The sequence below is a fragment of the Ursus maritimus genome, unplaced genomic scaffold (genome assembly GCF_017311325.1).
Source record: "Ursus maritimus isolate PB19 unplaced genomic scaffold, ASM1731132v1 scaffold_4, whole genome shotgun sequence".
In the NCBI taxonomy this organism is placed as follows: domain Eukaryota; kingdom Metazoa; phylum Chordata; class Mammalia; order Carnivora; family Ursidae; genus Ursus; species Ursus maritimus.
Genome location: NW_024426552.1, coordinates 13,082,437 through 13,097,765, shown reverse-complemented (window position 1 = coordinate 13,097,765; position 15,329 = coordinate 13,082,437).

The following is a 15,329-nucleotide window of genomic DNA, read 5'->3' as shown; positions in this document are numbered from 1 at the left end:
ATGGACTGGCCAGCGTCCCCAAGGGCTCGCGCGCGTCCTTCAAGACTTGCCAGCACGCAGGAAAAGGCAGGCTCGGAATCAACCTGGGCTGATCCGGAGGCAAGGCCAGAGGATGCTACTGGGAGGGAGGTGAGCTTGGCTCGGTCAGCGCCCCGACGGCCGTCAATCTGAGAGAGCCCCTGGCCGGGACAAGGCGCCTCTGGGTGCACGGAGCCTGGGGGGCGCCGTGCGCGGCGGGGACTGGGCGCGAAGGCGCCGTCTAGCCGTCTTTTCCCTGCAGCATCTCTCCAGGAGGCCGGGGGAGGGGGCGTCACCTGACAGCACGCACCAACTTCTCCCAGCTCGGAGGGGGCGCGCGGCAGCAGCCTCGGCCGGGGGAGCGCAGCGCGCGGCTCTCGCCCAATGGCGAGGTCCGTAAACAAAAGCGGGCCCCACGCGGCTCCCTCACCCGGCGGTGGGCCGCGCGGCGCAGCAGTACCCGAGCGGCAGAGCCCGCGAGAGGGCGAGGCAGGGTCGGGATCCGGCTCCGGGACTCCACGCACAGCCCTGGGGACCCCGCACCCGGACCAGTCATTGTCTGCGCGCGCGCAGAATGCCGCTTTAAATGCCTCCTCCCAGGTCAGCCATGGGTCCCCGGCCCTGTGTGGCGGCCCCCAGGCTCTCCGCCCCGTGTGTCCGGCCCCGAAGGCGGCGCGGATCGCCAAGGTGAGCGCCGGCAACGTCGCCGAAAACCCAGGCCTGGAGGTGCCCAAGTCATGGACGAAGACACACACACATACACACACGCGCGCGCACGCACACGCACGCCCTCCCCGAAGTTGATAAAAATCAGCCGACAAATACAAAGTGCTGCCGCCGCCTCAGGTCAGCGCCGACCTCCTGCTGCCGAGAAGAGCGAATGCCAACGCCTGGACACTGTCACTTTCATTCGGCACCTGGGCGCCGCTGGCTCGTCTCCCTCCCGACAGCTCCCTTGCGCGAGGGATGTCCCCTCTAGCTTCTCCTCACAGGCTCCTCACCTTCCAAGTGTGTGAACACGAAAACAATACGAGTAAAGCCCAATCGGGCGGAGCTAGGACCCGCCGGGAGCCCGAGTGTGCGGGAGACGGGGGTCAGGACGTGCCCGCCACGGGCAGAGCGGCTCAGGGCATCCGCACCACGGTCCCTCGGGGCGGCTTCGGACAGCCGGCGCGCGCCCTCCAGGCCCGCGGTACTCACCCGCGACGCTCGTCCCGGATCTCCGCGACGGGGCCGGAGACAATGCGGGGACGCCGGGCTCCTGGGGCTGCGGGCGCCGAGGCGTTCGAGGCGCTGCAGAGCCGCGCGCCCGACGGCGGCGGCGCTCCTCGGCCCGGCCGCGCTCCGGCCCGCTCGCCGTCTGCCAATGGGAGCTGTCAGGGCGCCTCTGCCGGCGGCCTCGGGGGCGGGGCCACGGGAGCCCGTGGGAAACCGAGCTCCGATTGGGCCGCCTGACAATCGCTCCGCCTCCAGGCGGCCAATCAGAGGCGGCGGATACAGGAGCGGGGCGTTCGGAGTTGGGCTGGAGAGTGACAACAGGAGCACGCTGGGTACCCGCACTGCATCCCGGCCCGTGGCGCCCGGCTGGAAGGATGCGGGCGCCGCGCGCTCCGGCGCTGCCACCATGCGAAGCGCAGGCGACGCGGCCTGGGGAGAGCAGGGGAAGGCAGCGGAGGCGCGGCGGGCTGGGGAACGGCGAGGGAGCCCCTAACAAAGCAGCTTTGGGAGGGCCGAGCGGCCTCCGCCTCCTCCGGCTATAGGTCGGCGAAGCTGCCTGTCACTCTGCATAGGTGGAGGTGGCCAATGACGTACAGAGAAGGAGCTCGAGTTGGCGCGCGCGCGCGGCTCGGCATCAGTGGGATTGGTCGGAGGTAAAGGATTTTCCTGCCACCTAAGGCTGAGAGGAATGGGGAACGGAACGGGGGAGGGGAAAAGCCAAAAAACGTACCTGCGACACGTGGTCTGGCTCGGGAGGCGTGTGCCTGGCTCTAGGGGGAGACAGGAACTTTTTCACTAGAGGCAGAAAAACCCTAACGTAATTCCTCCCTGTGGATGCTGGGGGATGTTAGCGCCCACCGGGCTCCAGGTGGGGCACGGTGGCCATAAACGAATCCTGGGGAGTCCTGGACTCCCCGAGGTGTCTCACCTTGCCCAGCGAGTGAACTTAAAATCACAGCGTGGGGCTTGGGCCTTACTGGGCAGAGTACGTGACTCGGGCAAGCTTCACACGGACCTCCTGGTCCCTTCTGTAAAATCCGGAAACGGTGCTTGCCCTTTACCGTTCGCGAGCTTGTGAGGGACACTGAAGCCGGGACGTGGACGGTAGAGACTAACGAAGCTTTCCCCACACTGGGCCGGTTCTCCCTCCACACTTTAAGAGCCTTGGACTTCACCATTAAGAACAAAGGCTGGGGCGAATATTCCTTAACAACCTGAGGGGTGGGAAGGCCTGGGCTCCCGGGGTTATCTGGTTGAAAACAAAAGGAACCGCGAAAGGCATTGCCTGTGTCCTAGAGGGTAAACCTGAACGGGAAAACTAAAAATCATCCTTGACTTCTCCCTCCTCCTTCTTCCCTCTGCCCTCGCCTACTTCCCAAATCCATGCCCTCCTCCGGATTTCTCTCACCCGACCACATCAAAGGACTCCTGTGTCTTTCTACCGCTGCCCGCCTGAAATTTATTCTCCCTTCTGCAGAATCGTCCTTCTAAAAACCTCATTTTTGCTCCCTCACCACTGGGTTCTTCCCTTTTTGTCCAGAATACCTCCCCCCGCCCCCCGCCCCGCTCCTCTGCTTTACCCTCACTTAACTAGCTCCTACGGATTCTTCAGAACCCAGTTTTGCAGGCAATACATTCATGCAGTAGACATTTGCTGGATTCCAGCTGTGCAGCAGTCTTGTAGACACTGGGAACCTCCTGTATCCAGTCAAAGTTAGAGACCCACATCCCCCACCCCCAGTGCTCCCACTTTCCCCTGTATTATGTGGGCTGAAATTGCCAGTTAAGTATGTCCTCTGTCACCAGCACAGCACTCCAGTCCACCCAGAATTTCATCTGTCTTGTTCTCTGCTGTTTCCCAGTGCCTAGCACAGTACTCGGCATATTTGGGGCCCTCAAAAATATTTAACCAACAAATGAAGAGGAGCTATGATTAGAGGCAAGAGCTTTGAAGATTTGAAGTGCTTCTAAGACATCAGTTTTGTGAAGAATGGTTAGGATAGTAGATCAAGAGTGCTATGTCCACGAGGTGCCATGATGAGTGTTGCAGGGAGCTTTCTGAGAGGAGTTTGTGAGATTTTCCAAAAGACAATCTTTCAAAAAACTACCTTCGTCTCAGCCAGTATCTTGCCCAAGCTTCTCAGTGGAGAATCATTCCTTGGCTAAGCTTTCATCCCAGGAGAAAGAGCAATTTCTTAAGTGGTTACAAGTCATCATATTGTTAGAATATATGCATATATATTCCTATATATATAGGAATTTATATATATATAAATATATAAATGAATATTTTGGATTTTTCCCAAAGTATGTTCAGAAGTGCATTTGGCTGTCCTCTGGAGCCAGGCTGCCTACTCTCAAATCACAGTCCATCATTTTCTAGCTATGATCTGGGCAAGTTACTTCACACCTCTGTGCCTCAGTTTCCCCATCTTTATAATTGAGATGACAGTAGTGCCCACTATACAGGGTGGTATGAGGATGAATGAGTTAATATTAGTCATGAGCTTAGAAGAGTGCCTGGCATGTAGTAACATTAAACACTGTTTATTAAATAAACATCTCCCAGGGTGCCAGGGCGGCTCAGTCGGTTAAGCATCCCACTCTTGATTTCAGCTCAGGTCATGATCTCAGAGTCCTGAGTTCCAGACCGGAGTCCAGCTCCACACTCAACAGGAAGTCCGCTTGAGATTCTGTCCTTCTCCCACTGCCCCTCCCCTCCATGCTCTCTCTCTCTCTCTAAAATAAATAAACAAAATCTTTAAAAATAAATAAATAAACATCTTTCACTGGAGACGCATGGGTGGAACCTGCTTAGGCCTCCTGTGTCAGTGGCAGGTAACTAAAGGCTTTCCTGGAAGTGAGCGGTTGGAGCTCTCCTCTGCCCTGCTCAGGGCTGCCGCCATGTTGGCCCTGTTGTTACAGTGGCGCCATTGCTGCAAGGTGAACTTCAGAGGAATCCTGGGTGGCCCTCTGATAGCCTTCAGCATAGCTCCTGCTGCTCCAAGAAATCTGAAAAGCAGTTAAGAGCACTCAGGAGTTAGACTGGCTGGTTTAGATCCAAGCTCCATCATTTTCCAGCTCTGAAGCCTTGAACAGCCTCTTAATCTTTTGTAAGCCTCACTTTCTCATTCTATAAAATAGGAGTAACCACCTAACCCCCCTAAGGATGTTGAGGGGGTTAAAAAAAGGTCACACACAGCACACGGTATGCACTCGTAAAAGTTAGCTCTGGGTTTAAGCAAAGTTAAAGACTGAGTCACAGTGTCCTGATCTTTAAAATGGAATGAGAGGCGCCTGGCTGGCTCAGTCCATAGAGCGTGCAAATCTGGATCTCAGGGTCATGAATTGAAGCCCCATGTTGGGCATAGAGAAGAAAAGAAAAGAAAAGAAAAAGGGAGGGAAAGGGAAGGGAAAAGAAAAGAAAAAAGAAAGAAGGAAGGAAGGGAGAGGGAGGGAGGGAGGGAAAAAGGGAGGAAGGAAAGAAGGAAAAGAAATTAAAAATAGAATAATGACATTTCATTAACTGCTTGAAAACCCTGAATGAGATGATATGAGAAGGGCTTAGCCCTGTCCATAAAGGCGAGGTGACTAGAGAGGAAACCACTATTTGGGCTCTTCCCATCATTCACTCTCTCCCCCCACCTCCTTCAACACGTCAGGACTCTCACCTCTCAGAATCGGCTCAGGACCGACCACGGGAGCCTTTCCCACAGTCACGGTGCTGCCATGGAGGTTAACAGAATGAAGCGCATCCGGCCTTTGGCTATATTTCTTGACCTCAAAAGCTACTGCAGGTTTGTGTGCTGTTTCTTGTCCGCTTCACACAGTAGCTGGTTGCTTCACACTGTGGCAAAGAGAAGGGGGCATTTTGATTACAACACAGACAAATGCCATCTGGCAGAGTCTTCTGGCATCCCATCTCCTGAGGGCACTGTTGACATCTGAAGAAAACAGCGTTGGCATGAAGGGAGAAAATGGAGTGGTCAAAGGCAGAATGAAGGGTTTAGGACAAGAGAACGGGCAGAAATCACATTTCTAGTACATGACCTCCACTCCAGCCACAAGTCAACATTTTCTTCCCCACTGGTGACTGAAAGCCTCACAAAATACAAAGGTAGGTAAGTCACAACAAGTGGCCCTCCCTAGTAAGGCTACACCACAGAGGTGAGCCCATGTCCTTACTCCCAGCAGCCTCGTGTCACCTCTGTTCCTGACTGGGCCTTCCATTTGAACAGGGCTCCCTAGGGGCACCGCTGGGGTCTGTGCGGGTCACTGCTGTAGCCCTCCTGTCTAGAACAGACCCTGGCCCACAGAAAGCGATCAGTGTGCATGGAATGAATGGAGGTTATAGCCTCTTGAATTCCCTGCTACAAGGAGTTCAGTATTTTCTTTTTTGTTATTTAGTTGTGGATGCCCTCTTTAAGAAAGAACGGGAGGCAGCCCATAGAACAGCTCTCTCTAGCAAGGCTCCCCTCGTGGTAAAGAGGGCGGTTCTAATGTAGTATTGTCTTCAACAAATGCAAGCTCCTTGGGGTACGCTCTACTCTCCTGGAGCTTGAACGCTATGTGTTCAATACAATTTGCTACAAAAGCACTTCCTGGTTCTCATTTACTTGAAACGTACTAGGAGAGAGGTGAGAATTTGGTTTGCCAAAGCAACTGTTGATGAATTCGTCGGTCTCTTGCCAAGACCCCTTTAGCCCATGAATCCCCCCACCCCCCGAGTTAGAGGGATTAGCAGATAGGGTCAAAATCTAAAATGGAAAAGTTCAGGGCACCTGGGTGGCTCAGTCGGTTAAGCATTCGACTCTTGATTTCAGCTCAGGTCATGATCTCAGGGTCCTGGGGTTGAGCTCCAGGTGGGTCCACGCTCAGCAGGGAGTCTGCTTGAAATTCTCTCTCTCGCTCTCAAATAAAATAAAATAAAATCTTTTAAAAAATAAATGGAAAAATTTTGTTTAGTCCTATCTTACTGGCCTCTTTTTTTTCTTTTCTTTTCTTTTTTTTTTTTAACGTTTCTGAGATTTTCTCTAACCAACCAGTCAGGTCACTAATGAATTCCAAGTTCCTGACAATAGGTTCGGAGAGGTAAAGCTCTGCCTTCTGGATCAGGTTAGCCATTGCTGGGGTGGTTCTGAGGTACACTCCCCTAGAACCTTGCTGTGTATTCTGACATACAGCTGGCAGACCCCTTGAAAACCTGGCCTGAGTATTTCCAGGAGCCCCACCTTTCGGACTGCCATACCCCCACACCCATCCAGAGAGCACAGACTTAGCAGATAGGCCTCTAACTCCAGCCACTGCTGCAACGGGATTTACAAGTGCCTTAAAAGTGACACAAACTTGTTTAATTTATAAATATCTGGAATGACAAGTATAATGGATGATGAACACACTATTTCATTGAAAGTGATAAGGCTTTTGAAACTACCCTGTAGGAAGGAGGGAAGGAGGAAAAGAAGAAATGAAAGAAGGAAAGAAAACAAAAAGAGGCACAAATCAATACCCCAGAATTTCCACCAGGACACTTAACCCCATCTGGCTCCTGAACGGACTCTACACATGAAAGGCCTAAGGGACAGGTGACCTGTGCCCTCCCGCAGGATCCAGCGCTCAGAAGGGCTCCACACTTGGTTTAATGCTCTGCTGTTGCTGTCTTGAAAAACAATCCTAATTGTTTTTCATCCCAATTTTTTAACAAAGAGCCATGCATTTTCATTTTACTTTGGGCCCCACAAATTACATAGCCCGTCCTTTCCCAACCTTTTCCACTAGAGGAGGTCTCATTCCTGGTCCTCCTTGACCTCCAGTCTGGACCTTTCACACAGCAGGCACCCAGGACAACCGTATTAAAGGGTTCAACCTAAGTGTAAGGTACTGTCTGTTGTTTCTATGCCAGAATTCGTGGGTCGAGCCCAGGTGTTAGGTAGCGAGTCGCCCTTGAGAGCATGGAGATCTGGTGCAGTAATGAAGATCCAGCTGACAAGGGGACACATCTGGATCTTCTGACCGAAGGATTCCAAGAAGATAAGCAAAGACCACCCAGGAGCCATGAAGACCCCCAAGGGAGGCTGCACCCTCCCATCTTACAGTGCTTCGTCTTATGAGTCAACCTGACTGGGCCACAGAGTGCCCAGACATTACGGCAAACATTATTCTGAGTGTATCTAGGAGGGTGTTTTGCCTGGGATTGGTATCTGAATCAGCAGACGGAGTAAAGCAGACTGCTCCTCTCCATGTGGGTGGGCCTCATCCAATCAGTTGAAGAACCACAGGCTGACCCTCCTGTAAGGAGGCGTCCCTCTTGCCTGACCGTATAAGCTAGGACATTGGTCTTTCCCTGCTTTCAGACTCAAACAGAAACTTCAGCTCCTCCTGGGCCTGGGGCTGCCAGCCTTCAGACGGAAACCTACACCGTCAGCTCCCCCCAGGCCTCCAGCCTGCAGACGCCAGAGCTGGTGACTCGTTAGTCTCTGTAATCATATGAGCCAACTCCTATCATAACCTCCCCCCCATACACCTTTCTCTCTCTTTCTCTCTCGCCGTATGTGTAAAGATCTCCTGTTGATTTGTTTCTCCTAGAGAACCTTGCCTAATGCACATCCCATAGTGTTCCCTACAACCACTCAACCGTTCAGTGTTTCTCTCCATCCGCGACTCAAAGCGTGCAGCAGCATTCTCGGCTGGTGTCAGAAATGCACGGTCCTGGGCCCCAGGGCGGACACACCGAATCCGGATCTCCAGCTTCCTAAGACCCTCAAGTAAAAATTTGGGAAACACATCAGCCTTCTTTGAAAATGAGAGCCACCTGAGAGGAACGACGATATTAAAAACGACTGCCTGGGGCGCCTGGGTGGCTCAGTCAGTTAAGCATCCGACTTTTAATTTCGGCTCCGGTCGTGATCTCAGGGACGTGAGATCGAGCCCCACATTGGGCTTTGCTCTCAGCTCCGCGTCTGCTTCTCCCTCTGCCCCTCCCCCTGCTCATGCTCTCTCTCTCTCTCAAATAAATAAATAAAATCTTGAAAGAAAAAAAAAAGCTTCCTAGTAAAAGAATTAGTTGAACTGGGCTTTCTTACCTGAGGACAGGTGGGAGCAGGGGGAAGGAGAATCCAGCAAAGGCTTAGGGAGCCAGGACACTTTCCCAGCCCTGACGAGCCTCCTTCCATCGTGGAGAAAAGATGGGGAAGCCTCAACCTATGGACTCCTATGTGCAACCAAGGCAAAGAAACTCAAGGGCAAGGAGGCAGGGCCAGACACGGCCAGCCAGGCCGCATCCCAGTCAGGGAACTTCGCACTCCCTCCTCTGTGTAATGGGCTCGGTTGCGTTTTATTTTCTGTGTTTTCACTGAAATGGCAGTTTGTGGAGAAACTCTCCCACTTGGCTGTGAACACACTCTGAGCAACAGCAGAATTGGCAAGGACAGCGCTGTGGAATATTTCAGAAACTTCAAGGCAAAGGGACAAACAAACAACCACACAAAAAAAATTTTTTTTTCCTTTCCTCAAAATGCATTTTAAGGGGAAAGAGCTGGAAATCAGACACAATGACGGGGAAGGCCTCCACGGGTCTCCAGAAGAAAACGAATTTGATTTGATTTTTCTCTGCCTCGGCCCACCCTCGCCCGATTATTAATTCATCGATGGGGGAAAGAACCAAAGCTCCCCGGCACCCTGTAGCTAAGGCAGGCTCCTGGGGCTCCGAGATGCTTTACCAGGTCTCAGCCTCCCGCCCCCCCCCACCTCTCTTTTTATTAAAGTACGGTTGACATGCGTCCTATGTTCGTTTCAGGTGGGCAACGTCTGCGCGCTATGCGGTGCTCACCGCCCGCGTGGCTCCCACCTGCCCCCATACGGGGCTCTGACACCGCCACAGACCACGTCCTTCCCTGTGCCGTGGCCCTGCCACCTGCCTTGACTCCCACACCCGGGGAACGCGAGGGGAGGTCGGGCTGCCTCTTTCCCACTCCCCCGGCACCTGGCCCGAACATGCCAGAGCACGTGCTCTCGGCTCCTGTACCATCCGTTGATTCTCGATTCCACGCAAGTGCTGTCCTCCCCCCACCTCCAGTCTCACAGAAGGGTATGGAAAAGGCTGGAACGGAGCCATGCTGCCTCAGCAGAAACAATCACTAGACTTAAAAGAAGCTTCTCTCCCCAGGAAGCAGGCTGGCGCAGCCGAGCCGCGGAAATCCACCTTTCTTCTTGGAAGAAGGGGGCAGCCCCTTTGCTGTCCCTCCATCCGTATGGGGATACTGCCCCTCCACACTCAGACACGCACGCATGCACACACGTTTTCTAGAGAAGCATTAAAGGCAGAGAGGCTAGTGGTTAAAAGCAAGGACTCTGCCCTAAGTCAGATCTTGCCTCTCTTCCTTCCCAGCTGTGTGACTTTGAGGAAGTTTAGTTAACGTCTCTGCTTAATTGCCTTTGTATTAGCTCAGGTTGCTAGGACAAGATACTACACACTGGGTAGGTTAAACATTTATTGTAATTTAGAATAGATTAAAGACATTTGTTTTCTTACAGTACTGGAGACTAGAAGTTCAAGATCAAGGTGCCATCAGGGAACTCTCTTCCTGGCTTGCAGACGGTTGTCTTCTTGCTGTGACCTCGGCTGGCCTTTCCTCTGCGCAATGCTAAGAGAGAACTCTGGTGTCTCTTCCTTTTTTCATAAGGACGCTAGCCCTGTTGGATTGGCCCCTTGCCCTTATGACTCCGTTTAACCCTAATTACCTCCTAAGTGCCCCATCTCCAAACACAGGTGCATTGGGGGCTGAGAGCTTCAACCTATGAACTAGGGGAGGGCGGCACAATCCAGTCCATCACAATCCTCATCGGTAAAACTAGGCTCATAATACTGTCCATCTCGTGGGGCGTTATGAGGATGGGATGACTCCATACAGTAAAGAACTTAGACCAGCACTTGACCGATGTTAGAGACACCTACAGATCCCTGACTCACCTCCAGAAGGCTCGACTCGTTTTTGACAAGCTTGCTACACCTCTCTCCCCAGATGCCCAAAGAGCTCCATGAAATTAACATGTCCATAATCTCATTGCATCTGCTCCACCACCTTCCCCAAACAACAATCAACAAATTCCAATAACCTCTTTTTTTTTTAATTAAGATTTTATTTTTAGGTAACCTCTCTATCCAACGTGGGGCTCGAACTCATGACCCCGAGATCAAGTGTCGCTTGCTCTAACGACCGAGCCAGCCAGGCACCCCCACCCAATTACCTCTTTTGTTGCCCAGGTCACTTTCTGGCCTTCCCACCTACAGAGACAGTGCTCAGGCTAGAAAAATGGGAGGCAGCTTGGACTTACCCCACCCTTTACTCCTCATCAAATAAATGCCCAAGCCGTTTATCTGTGGGTAGATTCAACCTTGGAAACGACTCTAGAACCCTCCCTTCTGCAGGCCCTGGCTCCTGCCCCTGCCCCAGCTCACACCCCCACCTTCTGATGATGGCAATAGCTTTCTCACTGGTCCTTCCACCTCCGGTTTCCATCCCTCTGTCACTCACTCTTTGGAAAAGTCTCTCCCCTAAATAGAAGATAAAGAGCACTGATTTCACCCGGCACTGAAGATCCATCCTGCCTGTCTGATTTCCCCCAATGCTCCCGAACTTGTCCTGCTCCCCATCTACACGAGATGACCCAGGGCTCCCCCTGCCAGCCTTTTCTCTCCCCGACCCTCTGCCTGGAATACCTTCTTGGGTCCCAGTTCTCTCTGTACGGTGCGATCCTGCTCCCCATTCAAAGTCAGGGACCCTCTTCTTCCTCATGGCTACTCATCACCTGTGGTGTGTGAGGCTTTACATTATGCGGTCTCTGATCCGACTTTTCATTTCATATTCGCATCAACTTTCCAAAATATGTTCTATAACCTCCGTTTAAAAGATAAAGAGACTGAGTAACTTGCCCCAGGTCAAAGCACTAACGAGTGATTCTCCCAGAGGGAGACCTCTGATGATTTCCCTAGCCCTTGCTTCCCCACCTCCCAAACAGAACCTGTCACTCCATTTTTCAGAGCTGACACATGCAGCCCGTGCCTATGACACTTACCACATTGTATCTGAGGCAGAAGATCAATCCATTTTGGAGGCGTTAGCAAGAATCTCTGTTGGAAGTTCTCGTTTCTTTTCTGGACCCAGCGTCCTCCCTTCCCAGAGGGTCTGTTGGCCCCATCCCCCTTCGTGTGTCCAGGACAGTCTTCTTTTCCACTTTTTTTGGAAGGTAAGGAATGTGCACTGATTACGGACATGCCCGGATTTAGCAGGCATTTAAAACTGTCTGCTCTGTGCCGTGTAACATGCCAGGGCTGAAGGCAAGGGGCAATGCAAAGACAGAAGCCATGATTTCTCCCGGCTTCCAGACGTGCACAGTGAGGAGCAAGGCAAGCAGGGAAAGCGGGAATGGAAATAGCAATGGGGCGGGGGGTGCAGGGCTGGAAGGGACGTGCCGAGCATGTGGTGCGGCAGGATCAGGCTTCCACACTGGAACCCCAGAGTTTTGGGTTTCTTAAGGTTATCTGAGATAAAGAATGAGCTGGGGGAGGGACAGAGGGAGAAGGAGAAGCAGACTCCCTGCTGAGCAGGGAGCCTGATGCGGGACTCGATCCCAGGATGCTCGGATCATGACCTGAGCCAAAGGCAGATGCTTAACCCATGAGCCACCCAGGTGCCCCCGAACCCCAGAGTTTTGGCATGGGCTGCTGTTGGGGCAGAACCGTGTGTCTCAGAAGAAGTGTAACAGTCTGACTTTTTAAGGACTGTATTAGTCTGTTGGGGCCACAGATTGGGGGCTTAAACAACAGAAATGTATTCCCTCGCTGTTCTGGAGGCTGGAAGTTCAACATCAAGTCATCAGGGCTGGTTTCTTCTGAGGCGGCTGCACTTGGCTTATAGATGTCTGTCCCCTCCCGGCGTCCTCCTATGGTCTTTCCTCTCTGCACAAGGGTCCCTGGTGTCTCCCTCTCTGTCCTGATCTCCTCTTCTCATAAGGGACAGCAGTCCTATTGGATTCAGGCTCAAGCGAAGGACCCCGTTTTAACATAACCGTCTAAGGCCCCATCTGCAAACGCAGTCCCGTTCTGAGGTGCTGGACGGCAGGTCTCCAGCATAGGAATTTGGAGGGGAGGCCCCATTCGGCCCCTAGCAAGTCCCACCGCCGCACATACCACTGCTGAGCATCAGGGGGTCAGCGCAGATACCCTTTTCCCATCGTGTTTGGGTCCATTTTCCTGGTTGAGTAACCGTGTGTTGAATTCAATCGGATTCTTTGGTTAGTTAGCAAAGGGTCACTGAAAAAGTGTCCTCCGTCCTCAGAAGCGTTTATTCTCTCCTTTTCAAAAAGGAGAGGAAAAAATGCATTGTTGCGATTTCTAAGTGCTTCTTTTAAAGTCCAGGAGTGAGGGGGAATTGCGGTCATGGGGCTCTCGGGACGGAGGGTGCAGGCGCGGTGGCCAGGGCCCGAGGGGGAGCGGCTGGGCTGGGGACAGGGGCCCTTTCTCATGGCGGACCACATACGCCGCCTTATCCCGCAGGCTGTCCATAGGTGCCTCTCAGGAGCTGCATTAATCCCTCCTCTGAGGATTTAAGTGAGTTTTTTCCCCTCTAGAACAAGTGTTGCTTTTATCGTTTCAAAACTTGTGCTATGTAAGCAGCAGCATTCCAGGGCCTCGGAGTCCCTGTTACTGCAATCAGTTCCTCGGATTGGCCAAACCCCGACTTCCCAATTTACAAACTGGGAACTGGAAACCGCGGCCCAGTGCAGCCACCCTGGCATCTTCCCCCATGTGTTTAGCTAGGACTCCTGTCCTCTTTCTTCGGCCAACTGATGGAAATACAAAAGGTGCACTCTTTCCCCGCTCTTCACCACTCTAATTCCTGATGGGAAATAAAGAGCTTGGATATTATTGCAAGCCACCTTATTTTATTTTATTTTATTTTATCTTATCTTATCTTATTAATTTATTTGAGAGAGAAAGAGAGCAGGAGCGGGTAGGAGGGGCAGGGGGAGAAGCAGATTCCCCGAAGAGCAGGGAGTCCTCCACAGGGCTCTCTCCCAGGACCCTGAGATCATGACCTGAGCGAAGGCAGCCTCCCAACAGACTTTTGGGGCACCCAACCCAGGGGCCCTGCAAGTCATTTTAAATAGCCAGCTCCAAAAGGACAAAATAATCCCTCCTGCTAAAAACAAAAACAAAAAACAAAAAAAGTTTGTTTTGTGTAATAAACACTGGCTCTAATCCAAAGAGAAGATGTGCAAAACAGGACCGACAGGTGCTTTCGCTGAAGTGGGTCGTAGAACGAAATATCGGGGCACGGAACAGTATGTTCATATCGATCATCTGATAAATAGCGCTTTAAGGAAGAGGTTATCTCCCGAGTGAACTTCGTTTTTTCCTTGACTGACCTGCTACATGCGTTTCCTATTGCTACTGTAACAAGTGATCTCAAATTTAGGGAAACCACACACATTTCCTGTCTTATATTTCCGGAAGTCAGAAGTCTGAAATGGGGGTCTCACTGGGCTAAAATCAGGGTGTTGGCAGGGCTGCAGTGCTCTCTGGAAGCTTGCAGGGAGCATTTGTTTTCTCTCCTTTTCTAGCTTCCAGAGGCCGTCCACACGCCTTGGCCCGTGGAGCCCTTCCGTCTTCAAAGCCAGCAATGGCCAGTGGAGCCCTTCTCACACTGCACCCTTCGGACCTGGACTCTGCTCTACCCCGAAGGACTCTTGGGATTATGTGTGCCCACCGGATAATCCAGGATAATCTGCCCATGTCAGCGTTGGTTAATTAGCAACTTTAATTCCATCTGCAATCTTAATTCCTCCCTGTTGTGAAATGTAAGTAGTCACATACTCTAGGGATTAGACCCTGGGCATCTTTAGAGGCCATTATTCTTCTACTATACCCACTTTATGGCAAACAATGAAAATACAGTGTATTTCAGGAGTTGTAGTTGTGTGTGTTTATTGTATCTATTTAGAATGATTAGATTACCCCCATTACTTTTTGCTTTATTTAAGTATAACTTGACATATAATATTATATTAGTTACAGGTGTATAACATAGTGATTTGACAATTGTAAATATTACAAAATGCTCTTNNTCCCTATTACTCCTGTTTTTTAAAAATTTTAAGTAATCTCTGTACCCAACATGTGGCTCAAATTCACAACCCCAAAATTTAAGAGTCTCGCATTCTACGGACTGAGCCAGTGAAGCAGTCCTTCTTAGGTCTTAACTGGAATCAAGCAATCTACACATACGTAACATAACCGAAATAGTAGATGCCATTCCTTTCCTTGCTAAACGCACTTCCCTCTTTTTCCCCAAAGGGCTTGTTACGAAGAGATGCTTGAGTAGCGTCGTTTCTAAGAAACCTACCAGTTCTAATTGTTGGCTCAGAGTACGGATCCCTTATTCAAGGAACGATTCAATACATTTGTCCACAGTTAGTCGTTTTCATTTTTTTTTTTTAAGATTTTATTTATGTGACAGAGAGACAGCCAGCGAGAGAGGGAACACAAGCAGGGGAGTGAGAGAGGAAGAAGCAGGCTCCCAGCGGAAGAGCCCGATGTGGGACTCGATCCCGGAACGCCGAGATCACGCCCTGAGCCGAAGGCAGACGCTTTAACGACTGTGCTACCCAGGCGCCCCACACAGTTAGTCGTTTTCAGCCACGGACGAATTTAATTTGTTTTGCTCCACACCTGATTTAACGTCGCATTCGTCAATAGTTCCTATTTGGAAACCCCATCTTTTAAAACTCCTTACAATTTCCACTGACTTTGGAGATGAGGGAGGCCTGGGGAAGAGAGCTGGCTTTGTACTAGGTCTGCTGGTTTTGTAGTAGGAGATACTGGAAAGGGCCGATACTTTTGAAGTCATTAAGCAGAAGAGTGGCAAATGTGCCTCTTCTTGTTCGCGTCATAGAAACACGTGCGTGTAGGCCAAGATGAGAAAATTCTGGTCCTGAAATGATAATCTGTTACAACATTAACTACATTCCGAATCTGTACTAATCTTTAATTTTTTCCCCTGCGTGTGGGCTGACAGTTTGGTAGAGATACTTCA